Raw genomic sequence first — 21,539 nt, 5'->3', positions numbered from 1 at the left:
TTTAAATTATTACACCAGGTTAAACCACACTTGCATCTCTGCAGCCTGTCTTCCTCATTTTGTCACTAAAGCACAAAACAGGGCTCATCAATTTGATGATAAAACTACAAAAAATGACTTCCCTGTAGTGTCCAACTGGCAAAACCACTTGAACCCGTTGTTATAATGACTTCCAAAGTTATACCAAAGAATGTTGGAAAGGCACTTTAATGGTAGCAAATGACTAACCAGGAAGGAAAAAGTTTCAGGTATTTCTACAAACCACCCATTATTCATCCATTATCCAAACCGCTTATCCTGCTTGTCAGGGGATGCTGGAGCCTATCCCAGCAGTCATTGGGCGGCAGGCCGGGGGACACCCCGGAGAGGCCGCTAGGCCATCACAGGACACACACACACACACACATATTGCATTACCGTGTGATGCTGCAAATCATATTGCATTGCCGTGTGATGCTGCAAATCATATTGCATTACCGTGTGATGCTGCAAATCATATTGCATTGCCGTGTGATGCTGCAAATCATATTGCATTGCCGTGTGATGCTGCAAATCATATTGCATTGCCGTGTGATGCTGCAAATCTTGGATATTGGGTCTGCACCTGCATAGTTCCAAGATCATATGTGTATGCATGTGTGCATGTGTAAAAAAAGGTCCACACACACACACACACACATTATCTGAACCGCTTAACCGGTTGCGGGAATGCTGGAGCCTATCCCAGCATATGAAATTATTACATTATCAAACCAATCGAATTGTAAAGTTCACTTTTTCAATTATCATAATGTTGGCAATCGGTGATGAAATTACGTCCAACAATGTACCCTACTGTGTCCAATCAATATAGATGTAATTCTTAGCCGATTTGAGCTAATGGCTAGCTGGGCCACTGCTGTCAATTAATGTTCCGTTTTCTTTGATTTGGAGTTATATGAATATACAATAATAATACAATAATAATACAATCTAAAAACACAGGGCAGTCTCATTATATTACCGGACGGACTGTAGTGGTCGGGGTCACACTGCCTGGAGTTCATTTACATTATTTATTATTCACTTCCGGGTCGGCCGCGGACCGTCCCGTGAAGTGAGACCGGACGAGCGTCGCCGCGGCCGACCCGGAAGTGAATAATAAATAACGGAAATGAACTCCGGGCCGTGTCGAGGTCCCCGCCGAAGTTCGTGAAAATTAAATTCAAACGTTTTATGATGACTACAGACCGTTTTACAACATATTTCAAAGTATATCAAAGGTGTTAACTCGTATGCACCATTTTTACCTGGAATTCTCCTCCTCAGTGTGACGCAATTTTCCCGCCCAAATAGATTCCGGGTGGGGGTACGGAATTAATGCCTCCAACGACGTTCGACGCCAGCGCTACTATGTTGCTCAAGGTATCCGGATTTAATACGAAACCCAATAGCAGGTCAAGTGTGTGAGAGAACAAAACCCTAAACCACCTTGGAAAAATGTGAAAACTCGCCAACATAAACCAGCTCAGCGTTTCAACGTCTGACGCTGTGGATAGGCGCAGGGATGGCGGCTTTGTAACGCACCTCTGCACTTTGTTAGCAAACGTATACATGTTTTCGTCTAAATTAGAATATGTTGATCAAAGGTATAAGAAATTCACCCTACTACTCCTACGACTCCTACTACTACTACTCCTACTACTGCTACTACTCCAACTACTCCTCCTACTTCTACTACTACTACTACTCCTACTACTACTACTGCTTTCGGCTGCTCCCGTTAGGGGGCGCCACAGCGGATCACCCGTTTCCATTTCTTCCTGTCTTCTGCGTCTCCCTCTGTCACACCAGCCACCTGCATGTCCTCCCTCACCACATCCATAAACCTCCTCTTTGGCCTTCCTCTTCTCCTCTTCCCTGGCAGCTCCATATTCAGCATCCTTCTCCCAATATACCCAGCATCTCTCCTCCACACATGTCCAAGCCATCTCAATCTTGCCTCTCCTGCTTTGTCTCCAAACCGTCCAACCTGAGCGGTCCCTCTAATATACTCGTTCCTAATCCTGTCCTTCTTCGTCACTGCCAGTGAAAATCTTATCATCTTCAACTCTGCCACCTCCAGCTCCACCTCCTGTCTTTTCATCAGTGCCACTGTCTCCAAACCATACAACATAGCTGGTCTCACAACCATCTTGTAAACCTTCCCTTTAACTCTTGCTGGTACCTTTCTGTCGCAAATCACTCCTGACACTCTTCTCCACCCACTCCACCCTGCCTGCGCTCTCTTCTTCACCTCTCTCCTGCACTCCCCGTTACTTTGGACATTTGACCCCAAGTATTTAAACTCCTATGCCTTCGTCACCTCTATTCCTTGCATCCTGACCATTCCACTGTCCTCTCTCTCATTCACGCATAGGTATTCCGTCTTGCTCCTACTGACTTACATTCCTCTTCTCTCCAGTGCATACCTCCACCTCTCCAGGCTCTCCCCAACCTGCTCCCTACTCTCACTACAGGTCACAATGTCATCCACGAACAGTGTATAGTCCATGGACACTCCTGCCTGATCTTGTCTGTCAACCTGTCCATCACCATTGCAAACAAGAAAGGGCTCAGAGCCGATCCTTGATATAATCCCACTTCCACCTTGAACCCATCCGTCATTCCAACCTCACACTTCACCACTTTCATACTGCCCTCATTCATATCCTGCACCACTCCTACATACTTCTCTGCCACTCCCGACTTCCTCATATAATACCACACCCCCTCTCTCGGCACCCTGTCGTATGCTTTCTCTAAATCTACAAAGACACAATGTGACTCCTTCTGGCCTTCTCTATACTTCTCCATCAACATTCTCAAAGCAAACATCACATCTGTGGTGCTCTTTCATGCCATGAAACCATACTGCTCCTCTCTAATCATCACCTCTCCTCTTAACCTAGCTTCTATTACTCTTTCCTATATCTTCATGCTGTGGCTGATCAACTTTATACCTCTGTAGTTACTACAGTTCTGCACATTGCCCTTATGCTTGAAAATCTGTACTAGTGTGCTTCTTCTCCACTCCTCAGGCATCCTCTCACTTTCCAAGATTGTGTTAAACAATCTAGTTAAAAACCCCACTGGCATCTCTCCTAATCATTTCCATAAGACATTTACCCTACGATATTTCTATGTCTCTGTTTCACTTATTTAAAGGACAAAGCAACTTGTAAACGGGAACTAAATATCCCATTCGTTTTCCCCATAGGTTGAAACATAACGGATCGGAGCTCACGCAGAAAGCATCTGCAAAGGCCGCCATCTTGCATGACCACATGACGGATCCGGAAGTAATTTGGAAGCCATGAACTGACGTCACCATGCAGGTGGTATGCTTAAAATAATTTGCCTGGTTTTAAAAAAAAAATGATTTGCCTAGTTTAAAAAAAATTGCCTGGTTTATTTACAGAGAATTTTTATCTACATATAATTTCACAGTAACCTCCAAGGAATTTGCGATGGTTTTTGAGGCCATTCCAACTGGCACCCTAATGTTTTTCAGAAACGTAATCCTGCGGCTACCCTTCTCCTTGATCCAGCTGACTCTCCAGTAGGTAAGATTTGCTTTTCATTGCGTCCCCAAAATAATAATAGCGTCGTACGTGGCCCATATCAAAGAGATGTTGTCTCTGTCCCATATGTCACGGCATATTGGAACCGGTTTGTAAATGACAGTCACTGGAAGAAGGGCTGGATGCTTCCACATAGGTGTCCTTTAAAATCATTCATAAATACTATCCCGCCAAATCACTACGTGCAGAAATTTAAAAGAGTTGTAAACACGAACTGTTCTTTCTGTGATGAACATCCAGAAACAGTGTTACACTGTTAGACTGTTCTCACACCAAGAAATTCTGGCAAGACCTTTGCAGATTTGTCATTGATCATCTTTTCAAAGACTTTGTTTTATTATGGGAGAATGTAGTATTTGGTTTCTTTAAACACCGCTTCTCTGGGGTAGGGTTGTGGGGGCTAAGTAGGACACTCCAGACGTCCCTTTCCCCAGCAACGCCCTCCAGGTACTCCTGGGGAATCCCAAGGCATTCCCAGGCCAGATTGGACATGTAGTCTCTCCGGCAACTTCTGGGTCTACCCTGGGGTCTCCTCCCAATTGGCCGTGCCCAATAAACCTCCGAAGGAAGGCACCCAGGAGGCATCCTAATCAGATGCCCAAACCACCTCAACTGACTCCTTTCAACGTGAAGGAGCAGCGGGTCTACTCCGAGCTCCCGCCAGATGTCCGAGCTCCTCACCCTATCTCTAAGGCTGAGCCCAGACACTCTACAGAGGAAACTCATTTCAGCTGCTTGTATCCGTGATCTCACCCTTTCGATCACTACCCAAAGCTCATGAGCATAGGTGAGGGTTGGGATGAAGGTTGACTGGTAAATTGAGAGCTTTGCCTTCCGGCTCAGCTCCCTCTTCACCACAAGGGTCCGGTACAACATCCGCATTACTGCTGATGCTGCACCAATCCACCTGTCAGTCTCCTGCTCCATCCTACCCTCACTTGTGAACAAGACCCCCGAGATACTTGAACTCCTTCACTTGAGGCAATAACTCATCCCCAACCCGGAGGGAGCAATCCACTGTTTTCCGGTAGAGAACCATGGCCTCAGACTTGGAGGTGCTGACTCTCATCCCGGCCATTTCATGCTCAGCTGCAAACCGCCCCAGTGCGCGCTGGAGGTCGCGTTCTGATGAAGCCAACAAAACCACATCATCTGCGAAGAGCAGAGATGCAATTCTGAGGTTTCTAAAATGGACACACTCCTCACCTTGGCTACGCCTTGAGATCCTGTCCATCAATATTACAAACAGAATCGGAGACAAGGGACAACCTTAGCGGAGTCCGACACCCAGCGAATATAAAAGCTTGTTAAAAAAAAAAAAAAGGTGTGCTTGGTTTAATCACTGTTCATAATGCGCGGGCCATAAAGTCTCTGTGTAACCATAGCAACATACTGACTCAGTAGGAAGCCCAGTAAACATTCAGAGCTTTAGCTTTAGCTCGTGTCTAACTTTTGCTTCATAACATTTCAATTATGATTCCAAAACGTTCAACAGATATTAAGTGAATGCCTTAATTTAATTTCTTTAAAAAGTTACCGTGGTATACTAACCGGGATAATCCACTCCTAGGTGTGCATCAAAGGATTTTATCATTCTGTAAAGGCTAATCCTCAAGGCTTTGTGGCTTATCCTTTACAGAAGGCTAAATGTGGAATCCATTATTCAAACATTCAGTACAGACAATCTTGATGCTACAAGTGCAGGATGAATTTCGAGGTAAGCCCTTGATAAGCACCAGGTTTACCTCACTTCACCAACTTCACCTTACTGAGAACCAATGAAGGAACTGAGGCAAGTCCTCCAGTCAGACAAATTTCAAAATTTGAGGAGAGAGTCATTCATTTGCAGAAGTATTAATGAAGCCATTTAAGAGCATGAGAAATTGTTTTCGGTTTTAAGACGTCTTTAATTTACTCACCATACACCATAATATCCCCCATCTCCAGGATGAAGACATGGCCGATATGGGTGATATTCACTATGTTACCGCTGCTGTTCTGGATATGACAGCCATAACCAAAAGATGCCCAGCAACTGGAAAGAGAAGCACACTATTTCTCTGTGACAGGTAATCCATCTTACCAGACCGGCACAGTTTGGCAGTTCAGACAGGTCCCTCTGCAACGCATACACCTGAGGACACGAACCATAGGCTGTGTTTTGACAGGGAAATGTATTAATACGTGTGGCTTATCAGACACACACACACACACATATAAGCAGATTCACACTGTCTGTGCTGTGCATCCAAGCATGAAAAGGCAACCAGGGGGAAATTCACACACACACCAAAAAATAGATTAAAATTGACAAAATGCTATTTCCAAAGTCACAAGTGAGTTTTGGTGTAGTCAAAGTAAGATCCTTCCCTCGATGGGAAGTGACATCTAAATCTGTTCCACGGCATGTCGCTTAGATACCGAGTCCAGGGGTGGAAGTTAGAAGGCCGGTCACCTCATCTTTCTTAACACGGCGCCCCCGGCATCTGGTGAGGGCATTTATGAACTGGGTTATGAGTAAAAGATGAGTTAAAACAAAACAGTATCAAAAATTCTGTTCATTCGCACCTTCATTTCAGTTCAGATAACGCATCTCAAGTTGCAGAGGCACAGAGACGGATCATTTTTTTTACCCCCCGGGGCAGTAAAGGTGATCTGCAGGAGAAATTTAAGGCTGTCTGCGGTTTGGTCAGAGTTTCAGTGGTGAAATAATTAGTATTTTTTAAAAATTTTCATCACTCTTATTTATAGCTCCGGGGGATCGTTGTTTGTTCTGGATAACTGGGCTTGTTTTCCACGGCTCGAGGTGCCTACCTGCGCCTGCCGCACTATTTCTCAGTGATTAAAAATACAAGTATTCCTTTGGGAGTAAAAAAAAAGGAAAGAAACCGTTGGTTATTATTCAAACACGTGTTGCCAACAAACCGCCGCCCCCCCCTTCCTCTGGTAAAAAGGAGGTAAAGAATTATGGACGATGCAGACGTGTTGATTTTGCATGAGCAGGAAATTGTCAGACTGCTTAATTTCATCACGTTCAATACAGGAAAAGAAAAAACCACCGAATTCTGTCATGTGAAAATGTCTGCCTCTCATAAGTCTGGTTGTGGACGACATCTTTCCACTCACAATTAAATATTCTTAATGTGAAAACCCTATGGTGTGATTACGCAATTTTAAGGAGCCACTATCACATTTTCTGTCATAAAACTTGTCATATTATGCAGAAAATACAAAGACTCAGCTTTTTTTTTTTTTGCTGCTGGCACACAAGATAAAACTTGTTGACATTATTAGGCTCGTTAGCTAGTTTCCCATAAGTCCTCTGTTCAGTTTGGCGGGGTTGTGACACATGTGAACCTCAACATGAGCATGGCCAGGGGCATTGGAGTGGGGGGGGGGGGAACGGAGAAGGACCTACCAGGGCTGAGAAGGGAAGGGGGGGGGGCCTTGGGAAGCCTGGAATTAAAATTTTGTTTTGCTTTGCAAATTTTTATTTCTAACTAATTTGTGTCATAACTTCAGTTAAAGTTGGCTCAATACATCAGTTGAGGGACTTAAAGAAAATAGTGGAGGCTCGCTGAGGCCCCTCTCACCCCTCTCTGGGGCCCCTCTCACCCCTTACAAAAGGTGCAAAATGGTTTAGTCCACCCCTCATAGATAGTCAAGTTAGGTTAAGTTAGGTTAAAATGTATTAATGTGCTGTGATTGTAGATAATATACAGTATGCCAGAACTCAAAGTGATGCGTGCGAGACAAAAGAGGAAAGGTGCCCACAGGGACTGCTTATGTATAGGGCCCAGAATTTTGCGCTACACCTGCTGAGCATGGCTCGCCACCATCTATCAGCAAACCCGGAGATAATTCCCTTTTTTATTTTGGATGCGCGTCAGGGCAGCCGTGAGAGTTGACGAAGCCGATCAGCATGCAGAAGACGGACCAGACAAACTAGGCGGGTGCTGAAGGCCAGTTTGAGGAAAATAGACAAGGTCGAGCGAGGAGAGCTTGATCCTGATGAGAGCCGAGAATGTGCAGCAACAATGGTCTGTGGGGCTTTGCTAGTTTAAAGTTCAAACCAGTCGGCTTTCCAGTCTCTCATCTGAGGGTTATTTTCATCCACCTCATTGCTTAGCTGCAGTGTGTGTGTGTGTGTGTGTGTGTGTGTGTGTGTGTGTGTGTGTGTGTGTGTGTGTGTGTGTGTGTACACATTTGATTCTCACAAAGGACACAGCAGGTGCTGTGTGTGTGTGAGTGCATTGCATGATGGTTAGACTAACCGTCATGCAATGCACTCAGCAAGAGTTCCCGCTCACAATTAAATGACGGCACATTTATTATTCAAATTTCTACTGAGGGTGCAGAATATTAAACTGAGGCTGCAACACACACTTTCGCACCCTCGTAGAACCGGGCCTGGAAGGAAGTCTTTAAACACAATAAGCCAGAGTACTGAATGTATAAATGTATAGACTATATGAATAGTAATACATGCTTGGTGTATAAATACTGGAATGTCATGTAAATACTGAATGTTACTGTACAATGAAAACTGTCACTAAACCGTGAGTTTACAGTCTGGCAAATAATATCAGAGACATCATTTGCCTTCCCAGATAGCATCCGGATGTGGGCCACTTCAGCCAATGATGCGGCACTGCTGGCCCTCTTCTGGCCCTGACAAAATGGATGTGAGCCTGAAGTGGTTCACATGTATAATAGCAAATGTGCCAAATCAAATGTGGGCCTTTTTTGGCAAAGATGCGGTGCTCTGGGCAACATGTGATCTGGATGTGACCCTGAATGGCCCGTGTGGTAAATGGTGAATATGGCCCAAATATCACAAAACAAATATGGGCCACCTTTGGCAAATATGTGGCACATGCGGCATTGCTATGGCTTGGTTCTGGCCCAGATCTGGCAAACAGGAGCGGACCGCCCAAGTGCCATCATTCTACGCGGTATGTGGTCCAGATGAAGTGTCGGGTGTGGGACGGGTCCGGGCCACGGCAGTTTTGCTATCTGGGGGCGGTGTGTTGAAGGTGTCTGGCTGGGAGAGCTGGCGTTGGATTGGCTGGGGGAGCCTGGTCTACTATGTCTGGTGGGCCCAGGGCAGCGGCCACGGTCCTGACCGGAGCTGCGGCCCGAGGAGGAAACACCGAGGGCGGTCTGACAGGATGCAGAAGCGGGGCAGGCTAAGCTAACTGCTCGCCCATGCAGACCGGCAGTTCTGACAGTCATCCTGGCTGGCGTTCCTTCTCCGGACGGTGGAATTTTTGGACTGTGTTGGACTGAGTGGACTGTGTTGTTAACTGTTTGTGGTTTTGTTTGTGTGTTTTTTTGCTTGGTTCACTCTGTTTTTGCATGTTTTTGGGAAATTTGGGATGTGTGTTCTCGTCTTTCGGCCGGGGAAACGGAATTTCGTTTCTTTTGTTCACGCAAGTACATGAAAGAAGTGACAATAAATTGTTCCCGATCCCTGATAAATCAGTGTTGAAAGTTGTGTGTATTTTGACACATGACTTTATCTGCTAATCGCTAAATCTCTTTGTAAGTCAGGTTGGATAAAAGGGTCTGTCAAATGAGAACGGGTATAAACGTTGATGCATATGGCCCCGGTCGTAACAACCCAGCCCGCCCACCATCGCTCCACTGTCGCTCTCATGTAAACTGCACCATGGAAAGTATTGGGAGAAGGAGAAGAAAGGTTTGTTTTTGGAATGTGTGTGTGTGTGTGTGTGTGTGTGTGTGTGTGTGTGTGTGTGTGTGTGTGTGTGTGTGTGTGTGTGTGTGTGTGTCAGACTGCCAGAACCATGTCACAGATATGAGCCATATTACAAGATTTCTGTGCTATGATATTACAACCTGTACTTGCCTTTTGTTGTTACTGTTGAATCAAGGAGGCACTGAAGCAAAACTACACCGCCCCTAGCACCACCTTCATTCAAGCCAGATCAACAAAGGTCCCCTTTCTGCACCCACAGAAAGTCAAACTGAGGTTTCTTTTGTACAAGCAGAGCACACACAGAGGGAGAGAGAGAGAGAGAGAATTTTTTTTAAATTCTAAAACAGACCTTTATTTCTATCTGGTTCTGTTTGCACAAGTTTTCCATTATCAAAAGTTACAGCAAAACAAATTAATTCAAAAAAGACTAAGATATTCAGAACCAAATGATTCTCTCTGACTGAACATGGTGGCGCAGTGGTTAGTGTGGTTGCCTCACAGCAAGAAGGTCCTGGGTTCGAGCCCCGGGGTAGTCCAACCTCGGGGGTCGTCCCGGGTCGTCCTCTGTGTGGAGGTTGCATGTTCTCCCCGTGTCTGTGTGGGTTTCCTGCGGGTGCTCCGGTTTCCTCCCACAGTCCAAAGACATGTAGGTCAGTTGGATCAGCTGTACTAAATTGCTCCTAGGTGTGAATGTGTGTGTGTGTGTGTGTGTGTGTGGCGGCCTGTCCAGGGTGTCTCGCCGTCTTCATCATCCCTGTATCTCTGGAAAATCAGACCTTTGTACTTCTTCTTGTATGCCTGTCGTAAAGTAAACCTAACACGTTTCCCCCATTTTTCGTTAAATTGTGAATCTTGTATCCTTGGTATAAAAATACTTTTCTCCAAATTGTATTTTTCTTGCACAATATTAATCCATTGGTTTCGGAGGCTCGTTCTCATAGCACTCCTCTTTCTGCTTGCCAAGAGTTTTCAACAGCCTTTACCACCGTTGTTTCTGAAATATCTCATTTGCATAAATCAATGCATGATTTAAGGATGTCATGGCTCAGCACTTGTTTCGTAATTTCCCCAATTTTTTATTTATTTTTTTGATGTGTTGAATTTCTTATACTGACTGAGTTCATCCATTCAGTGTAGGCAGAGACACAGGTGGAGACAGTCAGTTTCTTGGGAGCATTGCAGCCCATGCCTGACACAAAGCTGGCAATACCACAGACCTGATATTGCCCGTTTACAAAGCAGGTTAGAGGTCCACCAAAATGACCCTAAAGTGAAAGAAAGAGAATCAAGACAGTCATCATTATTGTCAAATACTGTGAAAAATGCATGCTCTTTGCACAACAAATGCATAGGTTCTTCTTTTTATCCAAACTTTTTCATATATTCAAATGGGGCATGGTGGTAACAGTGGTTAGTGATCCCAGCCATCCAGTGTGGAGTTTGTCTTTTCTGCCTGTGTTCACCTGGAACCCAGCCACTGAGGATGTAAACCCAGCCACTGAGGATGTAAACCCAGCCACTGAGGATGCACAAGCCAGTGCATTCTTAGTGCCGGTCCCAAGCCCGGATAAATGGGGAGGGTTGCGTCAGGAAGGGCATCCAGCGTAAAATCTTTGCCAGATCAAATATGTGGATCATAAATAAGATTTACATACGGATTGGTCGAGGCCCAGGTTACCAACAACCCCCACTGGTACTGTTAACCAGCAGGGTGCTGGTGGAAACTATGCTACTGTTGGACGAAGGAGAAGGAGAGGGGGAAGGCATGTCCAGAGGCAGGAAGAGAGGAGGAAGGGTAAGGGTGTGGAGGTGAGAGTCGGGAACTTTGAATGTTGGCACTATGACTGGTAAAGGGAGAGAGCTGGCTGATATGATGGAGAGAAGGAAGGTAGATATACTGTGAGTGCAAGAGACCAGGTGGAAGGGGAGTAAGGCCAGGAGTATCGGAGGTGGGTTCAAACTCTTCTACCATGGTGTGGATGGGAGGAGAAATGGGGTAGGGGTAATTCTAAAGGAAGAGTATGTCAAGAGTGTGCTGGAGGTGAAGAGAGTGTCAGACAGAGTGATGAGTATGAAGCTGGAAATCGAAGGTGTGATGATAAATGTTATCAGCGCATATGCCCCGCAAGTTGGGTGTGAGATGGAAGAGAAAGAAGAATTTTGGAGTGAGTTGGATGACGTGGTGGAGAGGGTACCCAAGGAGGAGAGAGTGGTGATTGGAGCGGACTTCAGTGGACATGTTGGTAAAGGGAACAAAGGTGATGGGTAGGTATGGTGTCAAGGAGAGAAATGTGGAAGGACAGATGGTGGTGGATTTTGCGAAAAGGATGGAAATGGCTGTGGTGAATACATATTTCAAGAAGAGGGAGGAACACAGGGTGACGTACAAGAGTGGAGGAAAGTGCACACAGGTGGACTATATCTTATGTAGGAGGCGCCATCTAAAAGGGATTGGAGACTGCAAGGTGGTGACGGGAGAATGTAGCTAGGCAGGTGATGAAGAAGGACAGGATTAGGAACGATTATATTAGAGGGACAGCTCAGGTTGGACGGTTTGGAGACAAAGCAAGAGAGGCAAGATTGAGATGGTTTGGACATGTGTGGAGGAGAGATGCTGGGTATATTGGGAGAAGGATGCTGAATATGGAGCTGCCAGGGAAGAGGAAAAGAGGAAGGCCATAGAGGAGGTTTATGGATGTGGTGAGGGAGGACATGCAGGTGGCTGGTGTGACAGAGGAAGATGCAGAGGACAGGCAGAAATGGAAATGGATGGGTCCGCGGTGGTGTAGCGGTCTAAGCATCGGCTTTGTGTCGATGCAGTTGCCCACTGGGAACCGGGTTTCGTGCCTCGGTCTCGTCAGATCCGACTATGGCCGGACTCGATGAAGCAGCAATAATTGACAGCCCTGTCTTCGGGAGGGGGGCGGAGTCGGCTTGTGTTCATCACATGAACGCGTCTCTGTGTGTGTTGGAAAAAAACAGTGCTCCGGCCTGGGTTCACCTCGTCACGACAGTGGCGAGGCGTCTCCTTCGAGACTGCCGGCCGGAGAGATGCAGTTAAAGAACACATGCAGTACGAGGGTGGGTGTTTGAATTAAAATAGGGAGCGATTGGCCACTAAATTGGGAGAAATCAGAAATAAATTTAAGGGAAAAAAAGAATTGTAAACGGATGATCCGCTGTGGCGACCCCTAACGGGAGCAGCCGAAAGTAGTAGTAGTAGTTCACCTGGATTTCCTCTGCGTACTCCCGGTTTCTCCAACAGCTCAAAGACATGCATGTTATGTGACTTGAGATCTCTAAATTGTCCATAGGTGTGAATGGTGTGTGAGTGACTGTGTGTGGGCCCTGTGACGGACAGGCAACCTGTTCAGGGTCTCTCCCTGCCTTCTACCCCAATGCATGCTGGGATGGACTCCAATCCCCGCAGTTCTGAGTTCATTATGGTTGATGCTAGAACCAACGGGGTGTAGACACCGAAGTAGAAGTGATTGGTTGTTGATTATGGTTAGGGTTAGGGTTTAAACTCTTTTTGAATTTCCATTGTTAGCAAGCGTTAACGTTAGCTATCGTTACAGTATGATCTGGCACTGTTAAGGTCAGTTGTAAGCTAGCTAGCTAAATGTTGTAGTGCGCATCGTTTGTTTCAAGTCAGTGCGCTTCCAGGTTCCGCGCTGTCTATTGGCCGACGCAACAGCCAATCACGGCTGCTTCCGTGCCTACACCGTGTTGGATCTAGCATCAGGCAATTCATTAGTCCCATCGATCACGTTACTTTCTCATTGCCGCCATGTTGGATCACAACCTAGCTGTGGATAGTGCAGCAACCGTTTGTTTATTCTATGCAACGTGTGTTCTCGCCGCTTGTTTTTGCTCGAAAGTGTGTTTATAAGTTAAGAAAAGTTCATTCTTACTTAGTAAAAGTATGGCCTGCTGCCATTTGTTATCTAGGGAAGTTTTTTTTAACTTGATAAGTACCTGGCTCTGACAGAAGTAGGAAAACATTTTCGAGTTTGTGCCTACTATTTTAGGCCATAAGCCTACTACTACTATTACTACTACTACTTTCGGCTGCTCCCGTTTAGGGGTCGCCACAGCGGATCATCCGTTTCTGTTTCTTCCTGTCTTCTGCATCTTCTTCTGTCACACCAGCCACCTGCATGTCCTCCCTCACCACATCCATAACCCTCCTCTTTGGCCTTCCTCTTCTCCTCTTCCCTGGCAGCTCCATGTTCAGCATCCTTCTCCCATTATACCCAGCATCTCTCCTCCACACATGTCCAAGCCATCTCAATCTTGCCTGCCCGATCAAAAGAACTTCATTAATCATGATTAACTCTTGTAGAATCGTTGGGTGTTCAAATAGAATTGGAAGTAGGGTTGCCAAACATTCCTTAAAATAAGGAATCGTTCCTTATTATATGTGTGTGTGTGTGTGTGTAGTGTAAGGCACATTATATTTGTTATGCCCATGCCGCCCTGTCCGTCCAACCCCTGTCCCTGTCCCCTGTTTCTTATTTCCATTTCAAGGAGTTGGCAACCCTAATTGGAAGGGACAAGAAATCTTTTTTCAATTTACCAAAAGTTATCACACATCAAGGTGAAGGTGCAAAATTAATTTCAGAAGAGAGACGAGCTGTCTGGTTGGCTCAGATTAGCAGATCAGATTTGACCACGGAGAAGCAAACCAACACCAGAGTTTGTTCAGATCACCTCATCTTCAGGAAACCAGCTGCTCTTTTCGACAAGGCAATGTCCAACTAATATTTGCCCGTCCTTTTTTGAAATTATCCAGGGATGGAGGGCTGTTTCATTCATTCTTTGTGAGTGGCGTACCTGGAAAAAAGTAAGAAAATAAATTATAATTGAATAGCATTTAAAGTAGGCATCTAAAGTATCAAATGTATTGCACATTCCTTGTTAATAATTAAAGCAAATTATATCAAAATAAACAATGAAAGCGAAGTTTGTTTAAGTTTGGGCAATAACTTTAACCCCTTCTTTATTGGACAGGGTCCATTTCAAATGAATGCATAGTACAGAAGAATTACATATTTTATCAAGTTATCTTACCCTGCAATGAACAAGGATGTTCCCATTAGAGGCTTTTAGCAACAATATTTCTTTAACCCGTCCACACAAAAATTGATTGTAGGCCTCTAGACTCTTGAAATTCTTGAGTTCTTCATGGGTGTAGGCACTTTGTAAATAGCGGGTAGTTCATCATATCTGGTTATGTTATTGTAGGATAACCAGCCAGGCTTGTGGACCAGTTCTTTTTAGGAACAACATATGGATCCATGCCATCCACTAAGCTTATCGTCTCTCGATATCGTTTTTTTGCTTTTGGCTCGACCGAATCAAAATAGTTCTTTAGACATGCCATTATAGGCCTAAATGATTGATATATTCAAATCAAATACATTTTCTTTATATAGGCCAATATCACAAATTACAAATTTGCCCCAGTGGCCTTAACAGCAACACAACATCCTGGAAAGGAATATGCATGGAATATGCATAATGGACGGATGCATATAGGTGTGACTGACTCTTCATGGGTTGTAATAGACTTGCAAACCTGTTCAGGGTATCTTTTTGCCTTCCACCCAACACACGCTGAAAGAGGCTTACTTATAACCCGTAATTTTCCTTATGCCGGGTTCAGACTACCAGTGGCGCCCCCAAGGGGTGGCCACGGCCCCCCCCCGCTGCCCCCCCCCCCAGCCACGAGTCGCATATGCAGAATATGCTTGTGATCTGATATTTTCATTTTTCATTTCTGGACATTTACAATATAACAATGAATTGTTTAACATGTTACAATATATACAGATACATAACACATTAAAACAGAATTGTTGTGGAACTCAAAATGTTAACTGTACTGGTATTAGTCTATGCACATCAGCTATTTAGTAACGTTAACTGTCAAAAAAATAAGAAACCAAAGTATTTCAGTATGCGATTCCTTAACTCTCATACTGACAGTTTTCCACTAGCCTATACAGTATACTGCAACAGCAGCATAGAATTCACGAAATTCAGTGATGGCTTTTGGTTTTGGTGTGCCACCCCAAGATTTTCAGTGGCCCCATTTGCCCCCCCCCCCCTATGAAACATTTCTGGGGGCGCCACTGCAGACTACACGATTTCAGTCCGATTTTGACATGATCGACAAATTTCCAGCGTCGAGCCCGATTACGAACGTGTAGTGTGACGTAATCGAAGACAGTGACGTGGCATCTGGGGCGCCGCGCGGCACCCCGACTTAAATCCTACATTTTTTTTTTTGGTTGTTGTATTTTCCCGCCTAGTCCGACAACTCCTGTGACGTGCTCCTTGGCGTTGACCAATAGGATGACAGAGTGCTCTCTGGCGCACGTACGTCAACATGGCGAAGAGAAAGTTGTTGCTGCTGTCAGGATGGACGACGAAACCCGAGGAGAAGTTCGTTGAGCAGTGGCAACACAATACCCCCGCTGGCCTTTTTGGCGTTTCCTCGACGGAGGACCACGACAGAGTCAAAAAAAAAAAAGATAGGCTAAATGTTGGCGAGAATAAGCGGAGGCACTATAGCAACCCGGTGAGTGGCTGGTTAAGCTATGCTAGGTTAGCATTCCCCAGTAGCATTAGCCGCAACGGCGACCGCAGTCGTTTTCTTCTTCGTTTCGCAACACAAGACCACCAGCATCACACATAGCGTTTCTGTAGCCACGATTGACAATATCTTGACCCTCCTCCCCGATGACCTATGAACCCGCGCAAGATCATAGACCACTGCACTTCCGCGTTCGAACGTTAGAGCGGGGGGGGGGCGCTAGAGGGCGATAGAAGCCGGCAAGTTTGAACACGGTTTAAATGGCTGACTGTGTCGCTACGTTGGCTGCTGCGGACAAGAACCGATATTTGCGAAAAATTCGCAGTATCGGTGGCCAGCGTCCTTTCAAGGGACAGTAGTCCGGGTGCATGGGGTCCTTTGCATTACACCCTGAAATGATAAAAGGCAAACATTAAATCACACATCATGACCACCAGCCATGGGGAAAAGACATAGGCACTAGGCTACATTTTCAACAAATGTTTGCATTTTATTCAATTATTACTTTTTACTGGATTACACATGACTGCATACAATGATGCATGATAAACTACTCAATAAGGATGACAATAATAATGTGATAACAATGTTTGCATTTTAACTGGGTAAGGGAGACCGGGGTAGTTACCCCTTGTTTCTAGGAAAGATAAACAAAATTGAGCATGTGACCAAATATTCAGGGGGGAGGGACCATTTTATGATTTTTAATGGACAAATATACATATGGGCTTGAAGAATGTGATCTCATTCAGACAGGTTTAGCTAACTGTGGAATTCCATATAGCCACCGGCTCTAGACATTTTGCTGATTATAAAATGTAGAATAGACGTAACCTATTATTAGCTAGTTAAACTAGCTAACATTACCAGCGATGAAGTGCAGACCACAGACGTGAACATGTTTGCTGTCAGGATCCCAAAGTTGTCCATCCTTGTCTTTCCTTCTGATCGCCTGGAGCCATTTCAATCGTTTTTCTCCCTCCTTCTGCCTTTTAGGCAATACAAAAAAAACGAATATTTGGGTTGTTTTTCTTGTTAACAGTACAGTCCACCACACAGCAACTTTTGGGCATCGTAGCTACAGCTAGGCTGCGTATCTAATACAGTGCGGCTTGGCGGCTTGGGTTTTCTATCCCCCTCTGCTGGCGTCCTGTTGTCAAGGTACCCGGAAGTGGTCTATGAAAGGCAGCATGCGATGATTGGTCGGGGTCATACTTGCAGCGTTGCCAATCTCCTGGCCAAGACACGGCAAGAATTTATGGCACTATGATTGCCTAATCTGAAGTAGTGATTGTCATTATGTTCCATATGGAACATGAATACTCTAATGAGAAGCAGTCCTGTAAGTTCCTTGTAAGCAACATCCCCATGTTCTTGCTTCAGTGTCTTTACATTTCCAAGCAGCTATGAGCATTTTAGCAATTTTTAATCTTTCATTACCCAGGGTGTCTCTGACAGAGCAGGAGGAGGGGCGTACTTATGATGGTGGATCAACTATTACAACACTAGAGTTTTTCAGGTGTAATATTTTTGTATTTTTTTTTCACTTTTTTTTTTAGACACACGTTGCAGCCAGACTCAGTCCCGCCTCCAGTGCAGACCGTGCAGGTTTTGATGTGGCTGCCCCACCAGCCAGAGCTGGTGCACATCTCATGGTCGACCAGGGGAAGGTAGGCCTGCTTTAACTTGTTGGACATGCTGCCACCGGCTATAAAAGATGAACAGAGGAGAAACAGAAGCAATAGACCATAGCTGGAAAAGAGTTTTTTCAGAAAGAATTGAATCATTGCTGCATACCTGAGAGATGAGTGAAGATGTTAATTCTTGATAACCTGAGTGAAAAGGTGTTTCTAATTTACCGGAGGTGCTTCCCCATCCAGTGATGTAGCAGGGGGTGTTGTGGGGCCAGACATGAGAGTTGAGGGAGGAATCAGGACAGATGCAGCAGGGCAATGTCATAGCTAATAGTCAGAGACAATGTTCGTTTGAAACTCGTAACTTTTTTTTTTTATTAGTTTGTCTATTTGTCAGGAACAAATATGAGAACTATCTACCTAAAATAATCACAATGACAAATGGTGGAGTTGTAAAGCAACTCGAGACGTGTGTGTCAGTCACAATTTAGTCTTAACCTTCAAGTCTCGAGTCAGGTCACACGTTACGTTGTTCATGAACAAGCAAGTCAAGTCGAGTCTCCGCTAAAAGTCACGCAATACAAGTCAAGGGCCATGTTTCTGTCAGAGCATTTTTATACACGTTATGATATATTGCATTAGAAAAGCTGGATGACTACCAAGTCAAAGTCGAGTCTCCTCTACCAGTTATAGTCCAACATGTTGCAAGTCCTCAAATATGGGGCCTGAGTCCAACTCAAGAGTTAAGTCATAGACTCGAGCCCCCCCGTCCCGCCCCAACCCTGTCACTCTCATTACAGACTAGGTGGACCCCACCCTGAGGACACGCTTTTGGAGTTCCATTTTGGGTGGATGTGAATGGCGATCCACACCCCTGTTCTGTTCCATGCAGTCGTTCCTATTCAGTTCATATTCGCCCAGAACCACATGCCACGTCCTTGAGCTGCAACAGTCAGGCTTAACTTTAGTTCTTTAAAAGGTAACAAAAAATAAGTGACAGATCATTGAACAAGGAAGAAACTATGACAAAACACAGAAAGAAAACAAAACTCAATTTTGTGCCGGGCAGATAAGAAATATAATCTAAAGGGGTTTATCTGAGAACTGAAAACACAGGCTACTGGCTTGAAAGGAGGTAAATGGAAAGATAAAAGAATGGAGACGAGATTAAGATTGAGCTGAGTTTGAATGTAAATACTGTTGATAACACTGTGGATTATATTGTAACCAAATGGACGATCTTTTTAAATGCCTTGTCAATCACACTGATGACAAGTCAATTATCAGTGATAGCTAAATGGGGTTTGGACAGCCCAGTCTCACAGACAAGATGTTCATGTGCAGTTTATATGCAGTATTACTGATGTATTGATGATTGGGGATGTAGTTGAGGACATCTAAAGAGGTATATTTTAACCCCAATTTACACTCAATGCAGATTATTAAGATGAACAACTAGCCTCCCAGATCCTTGCCCTGACCTTAACCACACCAAACCCAAACCTAAACTTAACCATCTCCAATCTAACAGTACTGAATCAGAGGATCCAAGTGGATGTCCTGAACTCGGTCCTCATTCACCAATATGTTGAAATGCATTGTATGCATGTGAGCGAACATGATTTGATACGTTGACGTGTAGTTTCATGAGGCCAGACATATGTATATAAGTATAAACAGAAGTGCAAATAAGATGCATGCAAATGTTTTGTCAGTGAGACTGGTGGATTAGGAAGGAAAACTAGTCAGTTGTGTCACCTGTCAACACACTGAGCAGCTGTCATCACCCATCTCATCCAGATCAAGTTTCCTCAGCAGGTGTGTTAGTCAGAGCTGCCAGACTGGTACTGAAGAGACACCTGAAGGGAAGAAAAGAGAAGTTTTGGCCTTGTCACAACTGTCAAATCAAAACTACCCAGAATTCATGTCAAGGATGCTGTTTTGACATCACATTAGTCTGTGGCTTGACAGCCAGTGTATGATTCCACATTATGAAAAATATTTTCATTTGATCAGCAATTAACATGGTAGAAACTGTATTTTAAATTAAATTTTTTATAGAATATGGAATATTTGCTGCGATATCTTACCTGCTGGCACCAGTCGTAGGTACCGGCCAGTCCACCTCCCGCAACTCTCTCCTCCATGTTGCCCTTCAGGAACCCAGGCTGAGGCTCCAGCTTTGTCAGCACTGTGTCAAATGAGGGAGATGTATGAAAAGATGCAATAATGTGCTTTCCATAAGCTTATTCAAGTGTTTAAATTGTATCTATTATTTTCATCTCAAATGAGAGGCAGCGCGGTGGCGCAGTTGTTAGCACGGTCGCCTCACAGCCAGAAGGTCCTAGGTTCGAACCCCGGGGTAGTCCAACCTTGGTGGGTCATCCCGGGTCGTCCTCTGTGTGGAGTTTGCATGTTGTCCCCGTGCCTTTGTGGGTTTCTTCCGGGTGCTCTGGTTTCCTCCCACAGTCCAAAGACATGTAGGTTCGGTGAATCGGCCACACCAAAATTGTTCCTAGGTGTGAATGTGTCGGCCCTGTGATGGACTGGCAGCCTGTCCAGGGCGTCTCCCCGCCTGCCGCCCAATGACTGCTAGCATAGGCTCTAGCATCCCAGCTTGGATAATGGATTGATGGAAGTGGGGGGGATTTGGGGATTTACCTTTTTTTTTTTTTTTGTGGATTCCTCCCTCCCTTTTTTCTCTCCAGTTGTATCCGGTCAATTATCCCACTCTGCCAAGCCATCTTGATCTCTGCTCCACCCTGTCTGCCATTTCTGGGAGGGCTGCAGACTACCACATGCCTCCTCCGATACATGTGGAGTCACCAGCCACTTCTTTTCACCTGAAAGTTAGGAGTTTCGCCAAGGGGGCGTAGCGCATGGGAGTATCCCGCTATTCCCCCCAGTTCCCCCTCCCTCCCGAACAGACGCCCCGACTGACCAGAGGAGGCACTAGTGCAGCGACCAGGACACATACCCACATCCAGCTTCCCACCCTCAGACACGGCCAATTGTGTCTGCAGAGACGCCCGACCAAGCTAGAGGCAACACGCGGACTCGAACCGCCGATCCCCGGAATAGACCACTATGCTACCCGGATGCCCCCGAGGGTTTACTTTTTGAGAGAGTGAGTGGTCGATAAAATCTACACTGTAGAGTTATCACAGTGTGGACTTTCTTACCTGTGGCTGCGACAGTGGTCAGTATCAGAATCGTAAGCGTTTCTGCAGTGTCAAAATGTTTCTGTGTTGGAGGAAAGCCTTTGGTATCCTTTCACACCCTTAGATGAACAACCTCGGGCTCAACGTCCACATAAGCTGAAGGTTGATTTTGACTGCGAGCTTTAGCTTGGCGATAGCCGCGTCTTACACACCTGTGCTCTCTCCCACACTTTGTGATATAACGAGTCAGTGGTCACGCCTCAGTCTAAATAACATGAGTAGCTGTGACTCAGAGAAATGTATAGGATATTTTTGTGCATTTAATATCTCTGTTTTTGTCAGATACATGGCCAATTGGCTAATGAGCTACTCTACACTTGTTTTTTGGAGAGTGTGAGATTGAAGACTGTTTCAGTATTCAAATGTAACCCATCCATCCATCCATTATCCAAGCCGCTTATCCTGCTCTCAGGGTTGCGGGGATGTTGGAGCCTATCCCAGCAGTCAGGCTGCCATTATTGTTTGGCACCTTTTGGTTGCATAAAATCTTTGATAGATCAGAAAGGCACGATGAAAAGGCCTGCATGGAGTGTGCTTTTCCTCACCGTGTTGCACCCGCACCTGCAGCAAGCACATGGTACTAGGACATAATACTGAGTCCACCAATTGATTTTAATAGATAGAAGCTGAAGGAATGGCTGATGCCTGTCTCCAAATGGCTTTCCGGCAATTTAAAAACCAGACTGTATCCATTCAGATCCCTAACGTGATATGAACAGACACTTATTACAATAGAGTGGTGCTTGTTGGCTCGCCACAGGC

General features: G+C 45.2%; 1 pseudogene; it reads right to left on the bottom strand.

The window, feature by feature from the left end:
• Positions 1-5,513: 5,513 nt before the first annotated feature.
• LOC130132774 (elastase-1-like) lies at positions 5,514-21,353 on the bottom strand (annotated as a pseudogene).
• Positions 21,354-21,539: the final 186 nt, after the last annotated feature.

Source organism: Lampris incognitus, chromosome 2 (genome assembly GCF_029633865.1).
Source record: "Lampris incognitus isolate fLamInc1 chromosome 2, fLamInc1.hap2, whole genome shotgun sequence".
NCBI classification, from domain to species: Eukaryota; Metazoa; Chordata; class Actinopteri; order Lampriformes; family Lampridae; genus Lampris; species Lampris incognitus.
Note: the sequence above shows the minus strand (reverse complement) of the source record. Positions and strands in the feature narration are given on the sequence as shown.